Source organism: Sciurus carolinensis, chromosome 6 (assembly GCF_902686445.1).
Source record: "Sciurus carolinensis chromosome 6, mSciCar1.2, whole genome shotgun sequence".
Lineage (NCBI taxonomy): Eukaryota > Metazoa > Chordata > Mammalia > Rodentia > Sciuridae > Sciurus > Sciurus carolinensis.
In genome coordinates, this window is record NC_062218.1 from 149,162,637 (window position 1) to 149,184,259 (window position 21,623).

At 42.0% G+C, this 21,623-nt stretch overlaps 1 protein-coding gene across 3 annotated transcripts in view; it reads right to left on the bottom strand.

The window, feature by feature from the left end:
- Atp10b (ATPase phospholipid transporting 10B (putative)) overlaps positions 1–21,623 on the bottom strand; it is a 333,470-nt gene that overhangs the window by 136,209 nt on the left and 175,638 nt on the right. The window contains exon 3 of one of the 3 annotated variants that reach the window (XM_047556626.1): positions 12,991–13,077. The exons of the other annotated variants lie outside the window; for them this stretch is intronic. The gene's annotated coding sequence lies outside the window, so the exon portion shown is untranslated. The remainder of the gene's footprint in view (positions 1–12,990; positions 13,078–21,623) is intronic. 3 annotated transcript variants of the gene reach the window in all.

The window sequence follows — 21,623 nt, forward strand, 5'->3', positions numbered from 1 at the left end:
CTGAAAAACCTTGTGTAGTAGATGTAGTTCATGTAACAATAGACTAAAGGATGAAAGTAGAATAAGTGGATTTACATGATTGTAAAACTTGTATATTCCACATGCAGTGCTATATATGAACTCTAAGTAGATTATTAAAAGTTAAGGAATTATATCAACTTATAAGATTAATAAACCACTAAAAATTAACATGAAGTATAGCTAAAAAGGTAAAAGAAAAATTAAAATTAAATAATAAAAAATGTTAACATAAGTCAAAAATTTCAGAAAAAGAGGAGCCACCACCAAACCAAATCCCAAACAGAACAAACACCAAAACGGAGGCTGAAAATTGAAAATAAGTAACACAAGAGCAGCCTAAACATCATCATAAAAAATGACATTAGGACTAAACTCTTCAACTAAGAGGCAGAAATTGTTAGAATGGATAAATTTCAATGAATTAAAAATAAGTAAAATTTTAAGGTAAGATGAACAAAGATAGAATGAAAGTAAATAAGTGGAGAAATAGCATCGAATACCAAGCATAAGAATCCTCAAGTGCCTGTATTAATACCAGGGGAAAGATTGCAAGATGAAGAGGGGTTTCATAATGTTATATATCAATTGAATACTCATGTACATATTTACCTAAAATTAGACCTTCAAAATACTTGAGGCCAGGACTGGGGTTGTGGTTCAGTGGTACAGAGCTTGCCTAGCACTGGGTTTGATTCTCAGCATCAAGTAAAAATAAATAAATAAGAAAAAGGTATTGTGTCCATCTACAACTGAAAAAAAATATTGAAAAAAAAAATACTTGAAGCCAACCATTACAGAATTAAAGGGGAAAAAAGAAAACTCCACAATTATAATTGGAGATGTAATACCTTTCTTTCATCTATTGGTAGAACCAGACAAAACATTAGTAATGACAAAAGCACACATTTACAGATTCAAGATGTTCAATAAACATCTTCTTTAGGTACTAGAAGAGAAGGGAACCCTTCTCTAGTAATTTTATAATTATAACACAATATTAGCAGACCAGTGCATCAAAAGGAAACTATATATCAATGTCCCTCCTGAACTTAGGCTAAAATTCCTTTATAAGATATTAGCAAATCAAATCTAATAAGATATTAAAAAGACAGCATATTATGAACAATTAGGAGTTACTCCAGGAAATCAAGGTTGGTTTAACGTTTAAAATATAGACAGATCAACAGAGTAGACTAGAAATCCTAAAGCAGATCTTCATGGTCAATTGTTCTTATTAAAGGTGCCAAGTTCATTCAGTGGGAAAGCATAAGCTTTTCAACAAAAGACGTGAAACAACTGGATATCTGTGTGGGGAATAAAGCTGAACCTGAACTCTTCCCTTACGCTCCAAAAATCAATTTGAAATGAATCATAGACCAACATGTAAGGGCTGAAACCACAACACAATTCCGTAAGAGAACACAGGAGACAATCTGTGATGATGTGTCAGCACAGTTTTCTCAGATAAGGACACCAGAAGCGCTAACCATAAAAGAAAATAATCCATGAGCTGGATTACAGCAAAATCAAAATCTTCTGTGTTTAAAGAAAACAAAAGGTGAGCCATACTTTTAAAGGAACTACTGCTAAGCATACATCTGAGAGAGGGGCTTTATCCAGAACAGATAAAGCACTCTGAAAACTCAACTATAGTAAGATAATTCACCAACCTTGATTTCCTGGAGTAACTCCTAATTGTTCATAATATGCTGTCTTTTTAATATCTTATTAGATTTGATTTGCTAATTTCAAAATTTTTGAATGGGCACTTCACCAAAGAAGATAAAATGCCCAATAAGTACTTGAAAACTTGGTTGACACCATTCATTAGGTATCATAGAATTCAAATTAGAGCCACTTATGTGCACAGATTAAGTTGGTTAAGATGAAAAAGAGTGACAATATCCAGTGTGGAGAAGAATTTGAAATAACTGGTGAATTCAAATAGTGTGATGCTAATACAAAACAGGATAGCTGGCCTGAAAGACAGCTTAGTCTCTCACAAAGTTAAATATACACTGAACACACAACCTGACCATCCCACCTCTAGCATGTATCAAAGAGGAAAGAAAACATATGTTCAAAGATTTGAATGTACATCTTTATATTAACATTCATCATAGTAAAAAAAAAAAAAAAACTGGAGAAAAGTGAAATGTCCATTGACTAGATGAACATTAGAATAGAAAAAATGGTCATGTACTCTGGACTATTACTCAGCAATGTAAAGGAATGCACTTGATAAATTTAGCAAGGTGAATCCATCTCAACATCATACTGAGTAAGAGAAGTCAAACACAAAAAACTTATGAACTCTATGACTGTTTAGAGACAGTTCTATAATGGCAGATCTCTAGTGACAGAAAGCAGATCAGTGGCTTCCAGAAGCTAAGGTTAAGAGGAGAATATTAACTGCACAGGGGTCAGACACAAGTGGTGAGGGAAATGTTCTGTATCTTGCTTATGGTGATGGTTACAGAACTATACAGTTAGTAAAACTCAGATGGTACACCTAACAACGGGAATTTTTATTATATTAAAATTATATCTTTGGGGCTGGGGTTGTAGCTCAGTCATAGAGTGCTTGCCTAGCATGTGTGAAGCACTGGGTTTGATCCTCATTGTTAGGTCCTTGGGCCAAAGTAACTCCATTTTGAAAATCAGCATCTGCCTACCCAGGCATGACCTTCCTGGTAGGCCCACCGTAAAGATTTCCTAACTACCCAAACCATAGTAAAGACACCAAATAACAATTATAGGACTCAGACAGGTTATTTTTTTTTAGGTTATTTTTTAACTACTCCATTGCACACGACTATCTAGTTAGGATTTTTTTTTCCCCCCAGCAGGGGAGCCTGGGAGACTTTGTCTGTCAATAAACCTTTGCTTGAACTCAGAGGTATGTCTCTCATGGATATTTGTGCCAGCTACCCTAACACTTGGCACCACATAAAAATAAATAACTAAAGAAAACAAAGGTATTGTGTCCATCCACAACTTAAAAAATTTTTAAAAAAATTATATCCTCAATAAAACTTAACCCTAATGAGTATGAAAAAGAAAAGAAGAATTTGAAATTTTAGCAAAGATGGGAATGTTGAGGTTTTACCCCATCCTCATCCCATAAACCAGAAGTGTATCTATTTTAAATTAGCACATATTATGGTTTAGATATGAGCTATTCCCCCAAAGCTCATGTATGAGACTGTGCAAAAAATTTCAAAGATGAAATAAGAGGTATAACCTAATCAGTGGGTTAAGTCACTTACATGGATTAACTGTAGATGGTAACTGTAGGCAGGTAGGGTGTGGCTGGAAGAAGTAAGGTCACTGGGGTGTGCTTATGGGGTTTATATTTTGTCCCTGGTGAGCAGTTTCCTGATTTCCATGTCTTGAACTGCTCTCTCCTGCCATGCCCTTCCACCTTGATGTTCTGCATTACTTTGGGCCCAGAGCAAAGGATTTGGCCCTCTCTAGCATGAGACCTCTGAAACTATGAGTCCCCAAATAAACCTTTTCCCCTCTAAGATTTTCTTGTTGTGTATATTTGTCACAGTGACATAAAACTGACTAAAACAGTACATTCAAATTTTATATGCTACACACTGATGTACCTATAAATGCGCATCTATTTAAACAATATGGTGTCTCCTCCTTGGTTCCAGTCACTAGCCCAGCCTGTGTCCTGGAGAGAACATAGGTGAAAGACGCAAATAGCCACATTCATTTCTTCCATACTCAAGTATCTAACCCCACTGAAAGTGATTCTGGGGTTTATAGATGCCAATCTGACAACATTGTCCCCAGAGGCTAGCTAGGCTTAACTGTTCAGAGTTGTGAAAAAATAAAATCAAGCATATGTTCTAATATATGAACAACTTAAAGAGTTTTCAAAGGCAATTGTGACCAAAAATAATTTTTGCTTTTAGGGCCAGCTGCCAAAGCTAATCCCCATATATATTGTGACTTTATTGAACCTTAGGAAAAGCAGCTTAAGTCTATAGAGAACACAGCTTGTAAACCATTCTGTGTCTTGGGCACCTGTAGTAGGAACTGGTGACTTCACAAAGCATTTCATTCCATTTTCGACTGCTGAACTGTCAGTTTTCCAAAGGTGAGTTCATCTTCCTGTGACCTCTGCTTATTGGTCCTGGTTCTGCTCTATGGGGACCTGTTGGAAAGTTGTCAACTTTTCCCTGAGAGTTCTCTTTAAAAACCTGAAGGGCTCTTAGGTTCACATCTGGTCTTTTATCTTAAAAAACAAACAATCCTAGTACTACACAAATTATTCTCTTCCCTCTTGTAAAGTCGGTCCAGCAATGGCCTGTGACCTCCACCCAAATCAAATGAGGCAAGAGCACACTGGTACCACCTGTCCTCAGGTCACTTAACTTCAGCTAGCAAGGCATAGATAACCTTGGAAGAGTTTTTTTTTTTTTTTTTTAATGTAAGTTTAGGTATATAAAGTTGTCTATTTATACATATATAAATATCTGGGAAGAAATAGGTTGAAATTTTACCAATATTATCTTTGACTCTGTGGATGTGGCTGTTATTTTCTTCTTCATTCATCCTTATATTTTCACAATGTATTTATAATGGACATATATTATTCCTTTTATAATCAGAAAAAAAGGTCATATATTGCTCCTCCTTCCACTGTTGAGTTCTGTGAGATGGAGTAGTAGTGGTAAGAGTCTCTGGACCTTTGATTGATGTCCATTCCCAACCTGTTGTCCATCTGCTTTGAGAGAAACACCATCCCTTGACAGCCCGGACTGTCTAGGCTCCCACCTCAGTGGGACCTGATAAGCTTGAGGAGTAAGCAACTTAGCAAGAACCTGTCTCCAAAAAAAGTTAGGCATGCGACTCAGTGTTGGTTAAGTGCACCTGGGTTCAATTCCTGGAACCAAAAATAAATAAATAAATAGAGCGCCTCTCCAGTCCTTCCTCCTTCAGGGAACTGTTCAGTATATGGGAATGATTGTAAGAAGCCGCGTATTTATTCTGCAGGCAATCTCTGCTGCCTTCGATAGTGGACTGAGCCCTCTGGCAGGCCTGTGCAAACAGCTCTCCTGGAAGCAGTCATGCTTTATGAACTGTTCACAGAGTCAGCACATCACCAGCTGTCAGCCTCAGGACTCGCTGAGGAGCTGGAGGAGGAGAGACAGCTAGCTCTAAAGAAACACTTTTCTACATTTAGCAAACAGAATGGCCACATGGAATGGTCTGACGCCTCTCATCTGTTAATGCCACTGTGGTTACGTCTCGTCTCCCCCAGGAAGATGAGGATGGGGTGGGCCTCCCATTTCCTGAGGGAGAAATAAGCTACTGAGGTCGGGGACTTGGTTCCTGATCCTGACTCTGCCTTATGTCGCCTTTAGTGATGGGTTTTAGAAGTCACTCCTTGTCAAGGAATGTGTTACAAGAGGGGGGTTACTGGTGAACCAGCTTGTCAACTACCATCGCCAGAATCACGTATAATAATAGCCGGAGCATGCAAAGAATGAGAAAATCGTTCATTAGTTAAATCTGTTCTGTGTTTTACACCATTCAAGGGTTTTTTCTATCCCTGTGACTCAGTTGAACCTTTCACACTCAGCACACGCAGGCAAGGATTTTCATTTGATTTTATCTTGGTAGGGTGTTATGCTACTGAAGTCGAGACAGCAGCTCAAGAGAACAGTCAGAGACAGATCTGGTGTCTAGACCTATTTGGCTTCTACTTGCCATCTCAGGGGTCTCTTCATGAACTGTTATGTACTAGGCCGTCATCATGGTCTACTACATCATTATCATTCAAATAATTGTTATTTTCTAAGCTACTTATTAAGCACTTATTAAGTGCCAGACTTTAAATGAAATACTTTATAAATGCTGCTTATGTACCAAATCATTATAACAATGATATACAGAAGAAATACAGCTATAAATGCTGAGGCTCCAGCAGGCCAGATGACTTTCTGGGTTGTCCTTCTCAGGATATGATGGACTAATGTGTGATCCTGAGCAAGTGACAACCTCTCTGACTCTTGGTGTAATGGGGCTAATGATATTTACCCCTAGTCTCTCGAGAGCCAGTATGGGGACCACCTGTGCTAACTGGCAGTAAAATATCTTGAGATGTGTGCAGGGATAAGCCCTGTCTCACAGCTCGTCAGTGGCAGAGCTGGGCTTAAAATCCACGCCCGTGCATTTCCAGACAGGATGTAAGCACAATGTTCAGCGTAGAGTAATGACATCTCCCCAAAAGCCATTACCCAGACCTCTCATGATTAGTCACTTGCACAAAAGTTTAAAAAAAGAAAAGACTGGCAGGTCTTCTGAACTCTTCTTAAATCTCACAGGGTTCTTTTCCCCACATGGGACATAGAAGCAATAAGGAGTTGACGTTGGTGGGTGATAAGGGGGAAGAACGATTTCAGTTGCACCTGAGATTCACCCTTGTGGGAGTTTTCTTTGCACCTGTTGAGCAAATAAATACCACCAAGAAAATAAAATCTTTTCTTCCTTGTCATTCTGAGCTTCAAGTGGTGGCAGTGCTACCCTAAGAAAGGGAAAGACTGAAGCAGGAGGAGACCCTATGCAGGTGCCCAGGGAAATATGGCAGGGGAGATCTCTGGGGACTCCCTGGCTTCTGGTGCTGACTGCTTTCCTTGTACTCACTGTGGACATTCTGTGGATCTCTTGGCTGGTGACCTTGGAGTGGTTGAAGGGTATGGTGAAAGACGTTTCAATTGCTTTTAACCATATTGATTTCTACAAAAGTTCCTGAAACAATCCCATGGCTGCCTGAAATCCTCGCCTCTAGATAGTCCCAGTTGAAACAGGAGGAAGGGGAAAGAAGTGATAATTAAAAACAATCAGGATGGAGATTGGGGCGATCACATGTACCAAATGCCTACGGCATGAGCAGTTCTTTGCTACAGACTTACAATATTTTATTAAATCTTCATCATGACTCTCCCCAGGCTGGCCCAGTGATTGCCCCTGTTTCTAGATGGTAAAACCAAAGCTGAGTTCTAGGAACTTGTCAGGATTCAAAGCCAGGCTCTGGTCTGGTTGTGGAGTTTCAACTCCTACCCCTCGGCTCACCGAATTCTCTGTTACCTTAAGGAAGTGGTCATTACTGGAGAAAGCCAATGGGAAAAGGAAAATCTAAATGTACAAAGTAAAAAATAAGCGATTCCTCTTGGTAAGAGAAAACTGGTCTGGGTGAGCTATACCAATTTAGTCAAGACACTAGATATTTATTTTCATTTTTTTTTTAGTTTCACAATTTTGGGAAGAGGAGGGCTGTCAAGGGAAGGAAGCTGGAACCAAAAAAAAAATGTGGAAGAGGTTAATCTCTCAGGATTATTAAGCTAATTTTTTATCAACCTACTTGGGACAAGTAGTCAAGAGTAAGTGAAGTGACAGCACACCACTATGATACTGGCCTCAACCTGTGAACCAGGCTTCCAGACAAAGGACATGTTTAGCAGAAGAAAAAATAAAGTTGAAATTTTTATTTAAAAGTCACCTAAAATTATCTGAGGAATCACAGGACTATAGCTAACCAACACCTCTGAAATACTCTAATTCAGAGTTCTCAACAGAGATCTATTTGGAGATATGTTTGAATGTCACGGATGCGGGGTGGGATATGCTAGTGACTTGTAGTGAGTAGAGGCCAAGGACATTTCTAACCATCCTACAATGCACAGAGCAGCCTCCACAACAAAACATTATCCAGCTCAAGATGGCAAGGTTGAGAAACCTGTTTTAGTTCAGTTCTGGAACTTAATTTAAGGTCCATATTTTATTTAAAGGTTCTATTGTACTGCTAAAGTGGAAAAAATAAACCTCAGGATTAGCATCATTGGTCCCTGCCTAAGCATGCAACTGAAATCTCGTATGCTCAGTCCCGGATAAACCAGGTGCAAAGCAGTTCCTCTGCAGACTGGAGCTGAGCCTTTACCACATAGCTCAGAAGGTGCTGGAAATACCCTCTTGCCAGAAGGTCAGATTCCCAGGGTTGCTGACTTTCCATTCCTAATCTCTCTTACGCTGACTCCACTTCTGTCATTTCTCCTCAGTCCCAGGATGACAAACCTCTCTCCCTTCCTGTCTGTAGACAAGCCCATCTCTACTTGGGTAGACCGCAGCTTTGCAAATTCTCAAACATGCCTCTTCAGTAGCCAGTAGGTACTGGGCTCTGGCTCTTGGCTCCCCTTGTCCTGCTTTTGTCTTAATACCTACAGTTAAGTTTGGACTAGTGTTTTCCTTACCACACTAAAGACCAGACAGATTTTCATCAGATTTGGAGAGTAACAGCTGGAATATTCTAACACAATTTTGGCTTTGAAACAGACATGAATTTCTATTTGCAAGACACTGTGAAGCACTTCAATGACCAATTTGCTAAGACTGAGGTTCAATGACTGGCCTGTGTGACTGTCATCTGGGACATTCCACATGTGTTAGATCCCTGTAGATAAAAAACAAAATTAAAAAAACAAAACAAAAAAACAAACCAGGTATTTAAAAAATGACCCTAAATCACAAGCCACAAAACACAGCTACTGTTACTGGTTGTCCTTTGTGACCCACTACTTCTCATGTGGGCAGCACTGCAGTGCACTGTGGTCAACAGCAGAGCAGTGGCATGGGGACACATGGGATAGGCCCCAAGGCACCTGCCTGACTCCTACCCTGAGCTCTGTGACCTTGAGCTCATTACTTAACCTATTGTGCCTCAGTTTCCCTCTAGGGTCATTACAAGGCTCACAAGAGTTATTCTGGGGAAGGTCTTAGAATAAATGGTGTGCGGCACCTGGCAAGTTCTTAGCAAGGATTAGTGGCTTCTGTTGTTGCCATCATCATCATTATTATGGCTTAGTAGCACATAATGGACACCAGCTGATTCTATTTTATATGCTTGTATTCTATGTAAGATTTCATTTATTTTTTGAAAAAGGTTTTCTGCTAAAAATAAATATGAAAAACCACTGGGCAGCTTCATTTTCACATCAAGAGCTTTTAAGACTAAATGACACCCAATATTAAAGCCAGATTTCTCTTCTTTGGAGGCATGAATTAAAATAGCCACGTGAATGAGGGACGTGAAAAAAAGTTCCATGATGTAATCTTGGGCCAACTGAACCAGGGCTGAGCAGGGACCTGCCTTCTCTGCCTCACCCTTTCATCTGCAGAAGTCCATGCAATCCTTGAAGTACTCACTTCCATTTTCACTGACTCACTGGAGTCTGTTAAGAATATTAACTAACACAAGAGTCAGTGTGCTGTGTGCCATCTAGATCGGGGTAGCTTAGTTGGTGGAAGGATTTTTCGAGAAGTATCAGAAACACTAAAGACTTCAAAATGACTAAAGTTAGTGGTGCTGAACAGCTGAGGTTCAAATTCCAGGCTTTGCCACATACAAGCTCTGTAACCTTGGCCTGTTCTTGAACATGCCACTTATGGTCCGGGTATGACTTTTACCCAAGGTCACTCAGAAAATGCCAAATCTATGTCTGGAACCCAAGGCTCATGATCAAAGGTTGCAAGGTGACTGCTCATGGTTAGACCCAATTTGCAGATGGACTTAAATTCAGACCGTGCCATGTTTTGAAAAATACTTGATTGGACTTCCACAATTAAAAGGAATTCGATTTTATCTGAAACCCTAAAATCCATCTTCTGTTTCCTCATCAGTGCAGTAGGGGCAGTTATGATATCAAGTCTATCTACAGGGTTTGCAGGAGGACCAATTGTGAGTAATCACGAAAGCTCTCAGTATTGTGCCTCATGAATAGAAGATGCATAAGGCACCTTAGTGGTTAGCTGTCCTCATTGGTTGTGTTAAAACCAGGACCCAAGTCTTTCTGTTTCCACTTTACTGCATTTTTTGCATCCTCGAGATTATCATTCCCTCACATCTTTGCATTCAGAATTCATGCTTTTAACTCCCCGTGTTAAACAGCCTCACATGGAGAGGAGCCCCTGCAAGGGGTTAAACACATGGAAGGGAATTACTCAGCCCCAGGCTGGGGTAGGCACTTTCCAGCAGCTTTAAATCGATCCACTTATGTAACACTCAGAACCACCAGGTGATACTGCTCAATTTCCAAGCACATAAGTCTTGTTTCTCCCATTGGTCTGCCAGCACCTCCAAGGTGGGCCTGGCATTCAGTACATTGGAACATTCACCACTGTACTCTATGGGATGAATAAGACTGTTTCATCTCCCACTAGGAAACAGTGACCCAGAGATAGGGGGTGAAGTGCCCAAGGTCACCCCACAAGTGACAAGTTTTGGATTTTAACCTGAGGTTCTGGGTCAGTGGTCACACTGGCTACCCACAGTTCCACATTACTTGCCAATGGGCTTGGTTTGACTTCCACCATGTTGGGGGAAAAATGACTGCCTAAGTTTTAAACAAAATTGGGAGATTTCACAGAGAAATCTGGATTCTTGACCACAAATTAGATCTGGCATCCGGGGGGTGGGGGGCTCCATCCTACAAGGCAACAGTGATCGGAGTGAACTAGTCTTTGCCCTTATTAAGGGCATGCGGTCCAGCTCGCTGCTCTCCCCACAATGATAGGTTAAAGGAAAAGCACATTTTCTTATTCCAGAGCCTCTTATGATACCTGCCTGACCTCTGCAGGCATTTCAATTTGTGATCCTGGATTTCCGACTAGTACTTTTCCAACCTTCCCAGCACCTTCTATACTGCTTGATGGAATTAACCAGACAGCAGTCCTCTAAATAGCTGAACAGCATTCCTGGCCTCCCTCAGCTTCCCTGCAAAACAGATGTTGAAGTCTTCATCCCCACTACCTGTGAATGTGACCTTATTTGGAAGTTGGACCTTTGCAGATGTAATCAAGATAAAAGATAAAATCAAGATAAAATCCAAGATAAACTGGATTAGGGTTGACTCTAACACAGAAGAGTGTGATATTGAAAACAAAAATAAAGACACAGTGGAAAGATGGTTCAGGGAAGACAGGAGGAGACTGGAGTGACAGTACCACAAGCCAAGGAGCACCTCAGCCACCAGAAGCAGCAAGGAAGGACCTGGTGTGAGAGGCTTGGAGGGAACCTGATTCTGCCCACATGAGATTCCTGGCTTCTGGACTGTGAGGAAATACATTTGTTATTTTAAGCTTTCTAGGTTTGGGTACTTTGTTAGAGAAACCCCAGGCGAATGAACACACGGCCCCACCACAGGTGTCTCTGTCCCGCAGCTTGCCCGTATCTCTGGCCTCCCCTCTTTCCCCCTTCCAGCCCTTTCCACCACCTTTCTTACAGTCCCTTCCAGCCTGCTATGGACCTTCAGCCTGATTGATGGCTCCCAGGATGAAAGGGTGGCCCGGCCCAGTCAAGAGTTCAGCCAATAGGGAGGGAGCAAAGGGGAGCACCTGTTTGCAGGTGTTGATGTGGCTTACAGCTGGGTGGGTGGCGATTTCCAGGCTGCCAGGAGCAGCTACAAGAACCTGACATACACAGTGTAGATCTCAGCGATTTCATTTCTGGAAGCTGCGAGAACAACAAGCTCACCCAGGATTTCATGTGAATTGGCCGAGACACCTCCGCTCCCTCCCCAGCATCTTGAAATCGACTTTAGCAGCTTCTTAGCATTCAGCACAGCCCTCGCTGGTGAAGCTTAGACAGACCGTTCGCTCCCTACAAAGCAGGGCCCTGACAGCTTTTTTCTTTTTCCTTCCTCATTGCTTAATCTGTCCACTTCCTGATACTAATGGATTTTTAAATGAGCCTAGGACAATTGATGGCATTTCCCAATTAAAACCAAATACCCTTCATCCACCCTTCACACAGACACTGGGTACAAACAGTGCGGGGAGCACAGGCCCCGCCAGGCACCCTCCAGCTCTCCCGCCCTCTCTGCCTGCAGAGATGGCCGCCCACTCTCCCTGGACCTGGCTTCTGCAGAGCTGCTCTGAGAAGCGGAAGCAACTTCTAGATGCCAACCCAAGCAATGCAGGCTGAGATTTCTGAACAGTCACAGGACTAGGGTCAGAGACGGGACTTTTCCCAACTGTCTCTGATGTCCATTTTATAATCACTGAATTCAGAGGCTTCCCTCAGGACCATGGGAAATTATTATACAGACATAGAAATTCATAGCGAATTTGAGGGAGGGAGGGCTAAGGTTCTGGGGAAGAATGACTTTTTATTGTTTTTTCACATAAAGTACAAGAAATAAAATTATGTAGCTACTCTTAGTGAATGCCTGCTCTGTGCTAGGCCCCACAGGTGACCCCTTGCATAAATTATTTCCAGTCATAACAACATTAGGGAAGGATTATCTCTGGTTTACAGATGAGAAAACATATACTCTCAGAAGTTACATAATTGATCCAAGATGACACATCTAGCAAATGTCAGAGATCAATCCAGGTAGTCTAAATCCAAATCCATGTTCTTCCAGGAGTGAACCATTACTTTCCTGGAGGGAACATAATTTTAGTAACCATATTTGGGGATTATGTTCAAGGCTACCTTAGAGGGTTGATGAACAGTGAAGGTGTAAAGGAGTATTCATTCATTGTCTGATCCAGATGGAAGAAGAAACGTCATTACACCCATAGAATTCTATCCTCTTGAACCTCAGTGCCCACTTACAAGGTTACTCTGAAGGAACGGTTCCCAGACAGACAAGGCTGGGCAGTAGCAACAACGTGGTGGGGTCCTCTTCTCTTTCTGCAATCCTCTTGCCATTTCCATACTATGAAAGTAAGCCCCAGCATCTGTTCCAGTTTCCACCTCCTCCATTTCAGGTCTTGTCTTATTCCTCATTACCACCTTCTGGGGTGGGACTTATTATCGGTACTCTTATCCCTCCACCGCAGAGAAAGAAACTGAGAATTTAAGCCCCTTGCTTAAGATCAATATGTCGGCTAATTGTGGTGCTGCATCTCAAACCCTGACATTTGAAATGGCATAAACCAAGATCTCACCTGGCTGTATGTATGGGTGAGTTCAGCCTTTGGAGCACGCCCAGGGACCACTAAGATGATGATGATGATGAGCTCAGCATTGGAGTTCTGGAAGAGAATAGAAGGCAAGTGATCACAAGTAAGGATCACAGATGGAATCCTCCAGCCAGTCAGCTGGTTGGCCACTGTCAGAGGCAAGTCCTAGGCCACATCTCACCCTTGATTCCATCAGGTGCCTCTTGGGAATTCTCCCTATAAATTTCTCCAAACCCGAATGAGACTTTTGAACTCTACAAGAGTTAAGTTCCTGAACATCAGTTCAAACAGAAAACGGGGAAATTAACTTTCCTTCTTCCAAGGCTAAGGAACACCAACCACCTCCATCTTTCATGTGTAGGGAGCAGTCAGAAAAGCTGTGGAAAGTGTGTAGGTTCTGAACTGTTCTGAACTGGATCGTTTTGTTGCGGTTGCTCTTACATACCGGATGGTGGGTCTCCACATGATCTCCTTCCAAAAATCTCTTTAATCACATCCTAAGCTAAACGTGTCACCTTCTCACAGCATCCTGTGAGACCTGTTAAACCCTGAACACACCCAAACACAATCTCACATTAAAGCTTGACTAGGGCCATTGCAAAGGCTTGACATGACCCAGACAACTTGGCTTCTTTGTAAACGAGAAAATGGTTCCAGGTTCCTCCTTCAATCCTGACCCCTGGCTAGGGAATGGCATTTTTTACTTCTCTTTCATCCCAATAAGGATGGTTGGTTCTAAATTCATAACATTGCTAGCCATTTCCTCACTCCATCCGCTGCCATTACTCCTGTCTAATCTGTCATCCACACTCTTGGCTCTAGAGGAACTCCTTCATTTCCTGCACCATTACTGCTTGGTTCAGAGCCATTCTTCATTCTGTGGCTGGTATGACTTTGTCACAAGCCTGCTTCGAACACTTACATGGCTTCTCATTATCTTCTAGACAGATTTCAAACCCCTAATGACTTCTTACAAGTGACATCACAATTAGCCTCTGCTAACTTTCTCAGCTGAGCTTTTTCTCAACCTTGCACCCTCCACTCCACTCACAAGGAACTCAAAACTCCTCCAAATCCCAGCTCGCTCTCTTCAAAGCCTCTGTGCATTTCTCTAGACCAGGAAAGCCCTAGGGTGCTTCCACCTGGTCTCCCCTACACATTCTTCAGATACCAGCATAGACCATTCCAGTGGGATAGCTCCCTCCCCACCCCAAGCACCTGTCAGCATCACCTGACACCTGCTCCATCTGCCCTGTGCTTTTGCCCCGAGGGATCGGGGTTGGGCCCCTCATATTTTAATTGCTTGTTTACTGCTTTCTCTTGCAGACACAGAGCCTCTGAGAGGCCACAGGATGTGCATCATTAAACATTGCACCAGGCATGTGGTAGACACTCAATAAATATTTATTGTTTTCTCTTCCTCCCCTCTCAGTTTCCTTGGCACTGACCACATGAGCCACAGTCAGGTCCTCTTAAACACATCCTCAGTGTGCCTGTGCTCATTATAATACCCTTCATCACCCTCTCACGCTGCCTCCTCCGTTTTGCTCTTCTAAAGGTGTCTCAGACTCATGCCATGAAATGTCACTTCAAAACAGTTGACAAAAATCAGAAGCTCAGTGTTTTTCCCCCTTCTACTCTTCCATAGTGATAGGATGAACCAAGCCTGTAGTGGATCTCAGTTGCCATGGTAACTGATAGAGCCTACTCTTTTCACTTTCTCTTGTAGAGGGAAAATACATCTCTTTTCCCATAACTAGTGAGACATGAGAATTTATCCTACCATCTGCAAGATACCTAAGAGCCCAAAGGACTCATTCGCAATTACCTAGTGCTTCTGTACCATTCTGGAAAATGTTTGCTGCACAAAGACTTGGCAGGAGGAATTGTAAAATGTTTGACATGAGGCCTGGAGAGAGGAGTGTGTGTGTGTGCATGCAGCCATGCATGTGTCCACTTGTGAGGAACAGGAGAGAAGATAGGTCTCCCATCTTTTGTCCTGGCTGAGCAAGGTCATGAATTACACCAACTCAGGTCTCTGAACATGAGGTCCTTATTGTAAGGAGGAAGAGGTTTTTGGAGGCCCAGGATTAGTCTTCTAGCTAGCTATATATGTGGGAGTTCAAAACGGCTGCTCACAGACATTCTAGACTTGGAGCAGGGAAGACACATGTCCAATTCTTAAAAGAAAAAAGCACTGACACATAGTAAGTCATTTGTGCATGCAAGAAAATAAAGATAAGCTGCAACTGAACCAAACTCCAGGGTACATGTCTCCCATTACTTGTTCCAGGAAAAAGGAAAACAAAATATGATGTCTTTCATCTGTACAGCCATGGATTTCACTGACTAGCACCTCATATGTGTCGCCAGCACCATGATGCAGGCGTGGTGGGTAACCCTAATGTTCAGAGAGGTTAAGTGACCTGCCAAGGGTCACAGAGGAAAATTATGACAGGCTGAAGGAGAATCTGGGTCTTCCAACTTGCAATCTAGTGACTATTTGCTATGTCTAAAGATGGTTTGTCCCAAAAAAAACATATGTTGAAATTTAATTCTTCAATGCTGCAACATTGGGAGATGGAGCCAGTGGAAGGTGTTTGGGAGACAGAGGCAAAGCCTTCGTGAATGGATGAAAGTCAGATTTCAGAAGTGGGTGAATTCTCACTCTCCCAGGACTGGACTGGTTACAAAAGCAGGTTGTTCTAAAGCAAAGCAAACCAGGTACAATAGTGCACACCTGTACTTGGGAGGCTGAGGCAGGAGGATCTCAAATTCAAAACTCAGCAAACAACAACAAACCAATAAAGTACCTTCTCTTGCGTCCTCTCTGATCATGTGACCTCTCCTCCACATGCCACTGCTTCCCTTCCACTTTCTACCAGGAGGCTTCTGTTTTTATAAATTACCTGGTCTCAGGTATTTTGTTAGAGCAACAGACTAAGACAATAATCCACTCATAATACCAACCCTCCTCAAGAAAGAGCTGGGTCTTCTCACAGTAGCTACTCTTTTGCACTCTGCCTTTGCTGCCTGTAACATAATATTTCTGACAAAAGTATATAGGGACTTAAGCACAGGATAGTAGATAGTCTTCTGGAAGATGCTCTGTATGTAGTCTGTATCCACGTGTGAGTTGAGTTTGTTGCTATTGCTGCTGATACAGCCTCTTTTCCTCTTTGCAGCACAATGTGGTCAGTACTAATGTAATTCCTGTTTCAAAAACAAAGAAAGAGGCACAGATAAGCTAACTCCCTTGCCTAAAGTGGAGGAGTTAACAACTTGTGAAACAAACAGGAACAGAAAAGGAAAGAAGGAAGGGGAGACAAGGAAAACTTTTACAGTTAAATATCCTATCAACCACGTTCTGGACCTTGCACTAGACATTATCAAATGTAGTGCTTGATTTAATCTCATAGCATCTCTGTGAGGTGGGGTGTGGAGTCTATCCATGAGGAAATGGAGGTTCAAAGAGATTAAATTGCCTTCTGAATATCACAGAGCAAGTAAGCAGCAAAAAGTAGGAACGGCAGCCGATTGTGCCCGGTTGGTCAAAACCTGCATTCTTAACTTCGTAGGCTGCCACCTCCTGTCACTCTACCATCAGTGATGGCAATTTTGAAAGGCTACCAGGGCACAGACTCATTCAACAACTTTAGCACTAGAAGAAGGCTGTTAAGATCTTCCCTCCCTGAATGGATGATGATATGGTGGCTAGACTATTGGCAGAAAGGCTTCATTGATGTGCCACTGCTGATTGATTAATTGGTGGTGCCTCTTGGAAGGCTGTGCTGTGCAGGGCTGACGGTGCACCTGTCCTTCATCATGGAACCCGGAAGGGGGGATGGGAGGACCAGTGTCATAGACTCCCAACCCAAGACCGAATGAATAAGTATTGGTAGTTTTACCATCTTTGTTCAGTCTCTTGCACAATGATTTCTAGTTTTGATCTACATTGGATGCAATAGTAAATTCTCATACTTTGCATAGATCTTTACTTTCAAGCCATCAGGAGGAACACTCCTCCCTAGGTCCACTACTGAAGAATGGCTGAACAAACTTACCTACCTTCTCCCCAACTCCATCATGATCTCATGGACTTCTATCATTCTACTTTTTCTAATATTTTTCCATATAAAAGAATATTGAAAATCTCAGTCTCCCCCAACCCCAGTCCTTAGTGTTTCCAGCAGTAGATGGTGGTGGGGGTTGGGGGGGAAGATGACTTCTTGGATTACAGCGAGTCCCTCACTTACAATCGTTCAACTTACAACTTTGTGGCATTATGGCAGTGTGAAAGCAAGACCCCTTTGCTAGAGACTGTAATTTGAATTTTCGTCTTCGGTCTTTTCCTGGAGGAGTGATGAGGTGTGATACTCTCTCATGATGGTGGTCAGAGGCAGCAAATTTGGCCATGCTATCATGAGGTAAAGAATCAGTACTTTACAGTGCGCTGTCTTGTTAAACTATGATATAGAGTCGATTAGGAGTATCAAATGCTCTTCTGATCTATGATAGCTCCAACTTATGGAGGGTTTATCAGGATGCAACCAATTTTATTTTATTTATTTTTTATTTTTTTAAAAGGCCAAAAACTTTATTTAGTTTTTAGGGAATTACAAGATGCATGTAAACATAAACAAAATACAAGTGACTTCTAACCAGAGCACACTGTTCTTAAGAGTTTATTTGAAGGAAGGGTAAACATCCACCATTCTTGCATTTACAGTTGTTCTCCGCAACAGGTTTTCTCTAAAGCCAGCATGCCAGATGGGGAATGGGTGTTCCTGCCAGGTACTGACAGGTCTGTAGGAAGGTGACTTCTGAGCATGACAGATGTGAGTGGCCATCCCTGAACAGTGGACTGCATGGTCGGAAGTGAAACGGTGGATGTCACTGGGTTCCAGAAATGCTAAGAACTCCTTGTGGTATCCACTCATCCCCCACCCAGCTCTTAGTGGGCTCCATGGGGTCAGGAGGAGCCCTTCCTCTGGGTTTTTCCCCTCTTCCCTCCCCCTCAGCAGAGAAACTGGAGAAAAGGACATTAAGTGCAGTACAGTCAGTGTGAGTGCTAAAATATTCCCAGGATCAATGGTGGTGCTAAACTATCTCCATGTTTCTGATATTTTTAATAGTTTTTTTTTTTTTAATCTCATCACAAAAATGCAACCAATTTTAAAACAAGATGGAAACTTTGATTTTGTTAGGGTGCTGATATTGAACCCAGACGTTCAGTCTGCTAACCAGATGTTTCTCCACTGAACTAAATTCCATGTCCTTGGATTTTTCACTTTGAAAAGTGGGCAGCTTAAAGTCAGTAAGCTCAAAATGTACAAAAGCACAGCCAGTAAGACCAAGGGGGATCTAGGCTTTTCATAAAATATGCAAACACAACCATCAAGAGGCTGGTTTGAAACACTGAAGAGCATTACTTTAAGGGAAAAGTTTTCAATTTGTGATCTGAAGAGCACTTGGCATTTCTTGGAAGTACTTTAGGCCCAGCTGTATGGACCAAGAGTGTGTGTCTGTGTGTGATTTGTGCTCACTTGACTTCACATTTCAACCTGCGCCTCTCAGCTTCTCTTACTTTCTGCTTTATGAATTACATTTCCCTGCAAGATTTAGTGTGAGCAAACATAAATCTGAAAACCAGGTGTTTAGGTACATAAAAGTTTTGCTTTACAGAACAGCCAATTAGATTACCAAACCCATTTTATTAAAGAGTGCTCTACATGACAAAGGCCAAAACAGTCGATTGAAAAGTCGGGACCATTTTGTGAAGGATAAGCCAGAGGGTAAATGTCAGAGGAAGCTGCGTTCTACCTAGGAGGACAGCAGGGAACACTTTGCCCCTCTAGGATATGTCTGCATGGACCTCTGTGACAATTCTGAATTCCTGGCCTTGGAATGCCCTTGTAAAAATGGCACTCTGCAGTCTCAAAACACCCCTTCCAGAAGCACCCTTCTTGTTTACACAGAAAATAGCATGCTTGCTCCTGAGCTGGTAGGAAGATTGAAGAAGTAGCAAGTACTCAGAATCAATTAGCTTTGATTTACAAAGCAGCATCACTCACATGATAATTAAAACCTCACATTACTTATTATTCTATTTGCTTTGCTGAGTGACACATACAAAGACACACACACACACTCATTCATGGAAAAATATATCACGCTTACTGTGATTCAAAGAACATTTGAAGTTTCTTGGAAATATTTATGGGTGACTGTTTGGGACAGAAGTGGGACCAAACAGGTTTTAATAAAAAAATGCCAATCATTTATCCAACATCTATTATTTGGCAGATATGATAAAAAATAACTATAATAATAATAATGATAATGTTGGTTAACAAGGAGTCCCCATCTTGTGCCAGGAGCATGTAAATGTTTTACGTGTACTAACTAATTTTACCCATATGTTAACCTTAAGGGTTAGATGTTCTTATTATCTCCATAAGTGAGGAAACTGAGGCGCAGGGCTACAAACTGGCTGGTAAAGGTCAGGATTAAATCAGACCTTCTGGTCTTATATCCTGTGATCTGAAGTATGACTTCTTATTGTACAAGGATCTTGAAAGAGAATATCTACCCAAACCCTTACGACAATTGTTCCACACTGCAGAAGAGAAAATGAGATTCAGGAGACCATCATGCTAAGCGAAAAAAGCCACTCTCCCCAAAACCAAAGGTCAAATGTTTCCACTGATATGTGGAAGCTAAACCACAAGAAAGGGCAGGGAAGGGAAGAAAAGAAGTTTAGTATATTAGTCAAAGGGGAATGAAGGGAAGGGCGGGGCATGGAAATAGGAAAGACAGTAGAACAAACCTAACATAATTTTCCTCTGTACCTATATGAAAATAGTGAAGTAATACCACTGTCGTGTACACCCACAAGAATGGGGTATTGATTAGAAAAAGATATAGTCCATGCTTGTATAAATACATCAAAATGAATTCTACCGTCAGGTATAAGTAAAAAGAACCAATTAAAACAACATTAATAAGAAGGGACAACCTAAGGAGACTCGTCTACGAAGGGTGAGGCTCCCAGGCCCAGGAGGTAGGTCTGGGCCCCTGGGAAGGCTGCCCTGCCCAGGCAGCAAGACACACCTACCCTCGTTGGAACAGTGAGCTCGGAAAGTGGGGAACCTTGCAGAGGAGGCCGAGCGGCACACCACTTGGTTTTTTGGTTTTTTGGACCAATCTGCCAGGGCTCCGGGGGCTGCCAGAGAAAGAGTTGGGTGGCGAACTATTTGGATTCAGCAGCTGCCTGAACAATGGGGAGGGGGCTGTCCTGAGGAGGTGGAGGTGCGCAGTGAGTGGCTTGGTCTCCAAGCGCCCACACAGAACACCGGGTGGCTGCCTGGAGGAAGAGACGAGTGACGGGTCACTGGGGCTTGGAGCATATGTACAAGGCTCAGAATAGAGGACACGGACACAAACCCAAACAAATATAATTTCCTCATACTAGACAAAGGGGCCAAAAATATGCAATGGAGAAAAGATAGCCTCTTCAATAAATGGTGCTGGGAAAATTGGAAATCCATATGCAACAAAATGAAAATAAACCCATATCTCTCACCATGCACAAAACTAAACTCAAAATGGATTAAGGACCTGGGAATCAGACCAGAGACCCTGCATCTTATAGAAGAAAAAGTAGGTCCAGATCTTCAACATGTCGGCTTAGGACCAGACTTTCTCAACAGGACTCCCATAGCACAAGAAATAAAAGCAAGAATCAACAACTGGGATAGATTCAAACTAAAAAGCTTTCTCTCAGCAAAGGAAACTATCAGCAATGTGAAGAAAGAGCCTACAGAGTGGGAGAAAATCTTTGTCAATCATACTTCAGATAGAGCACTAATCTCCAGAATCTATAAAGAACTCAAAAAACTCAACACCAAGACTACAAATAATCCAATCGACAAATGGTCTAAGGAAATGAACAGACACTTCACAGAAGAAGACCTACAAACAATCAACAAACATATGGAAAAATGTTCAACATCTCTAGTAATAAAAGAAATGCAAATCAAAACCACCCTAAGATTCCATCTCACCCCAATCAGAATGGCGATTATCAAGAACACAAGCAACAACAGGTGTTGGCGAGGATGTGGGGAAAAAGGTACACTCATACATTGCTGGTGGGGCTGCAAATTAGTGCAACCACTCTGGAAGGCAGTATGGAGATTCCTTAGAAAACTTGGAATGGAACTACCATTTGACCCAGCTATCCCACTCCTTGGCCTATACCCAAAGGACTTAAAATCAGCATACTACAGAGATACAGCCACATCAATGTTCATTGCTGCTCAATTCGCCATAGCCAGATTGTGGAACCAACCTAGATGCCCTTCAGTTGATGAATGGATAAAGAAACTGTGGCATATATATACAATGGAATATTACTCAGCCATAAAGAATGATAAAATTATGGCATTTGCAAGCAAATGGACGAAATTGGAGAATATCATGCTAAGTGAGATAAGCCAATCTCAAAAACCAAAGGAAGAATGATCTCGCTGATAAGTGGATGATGATACATAATGGGGCGTGGGAGGGGTTAGTTTTAGGGTTAGAGTGAGGGTTAGGGAGGGGGGCAAGAATGG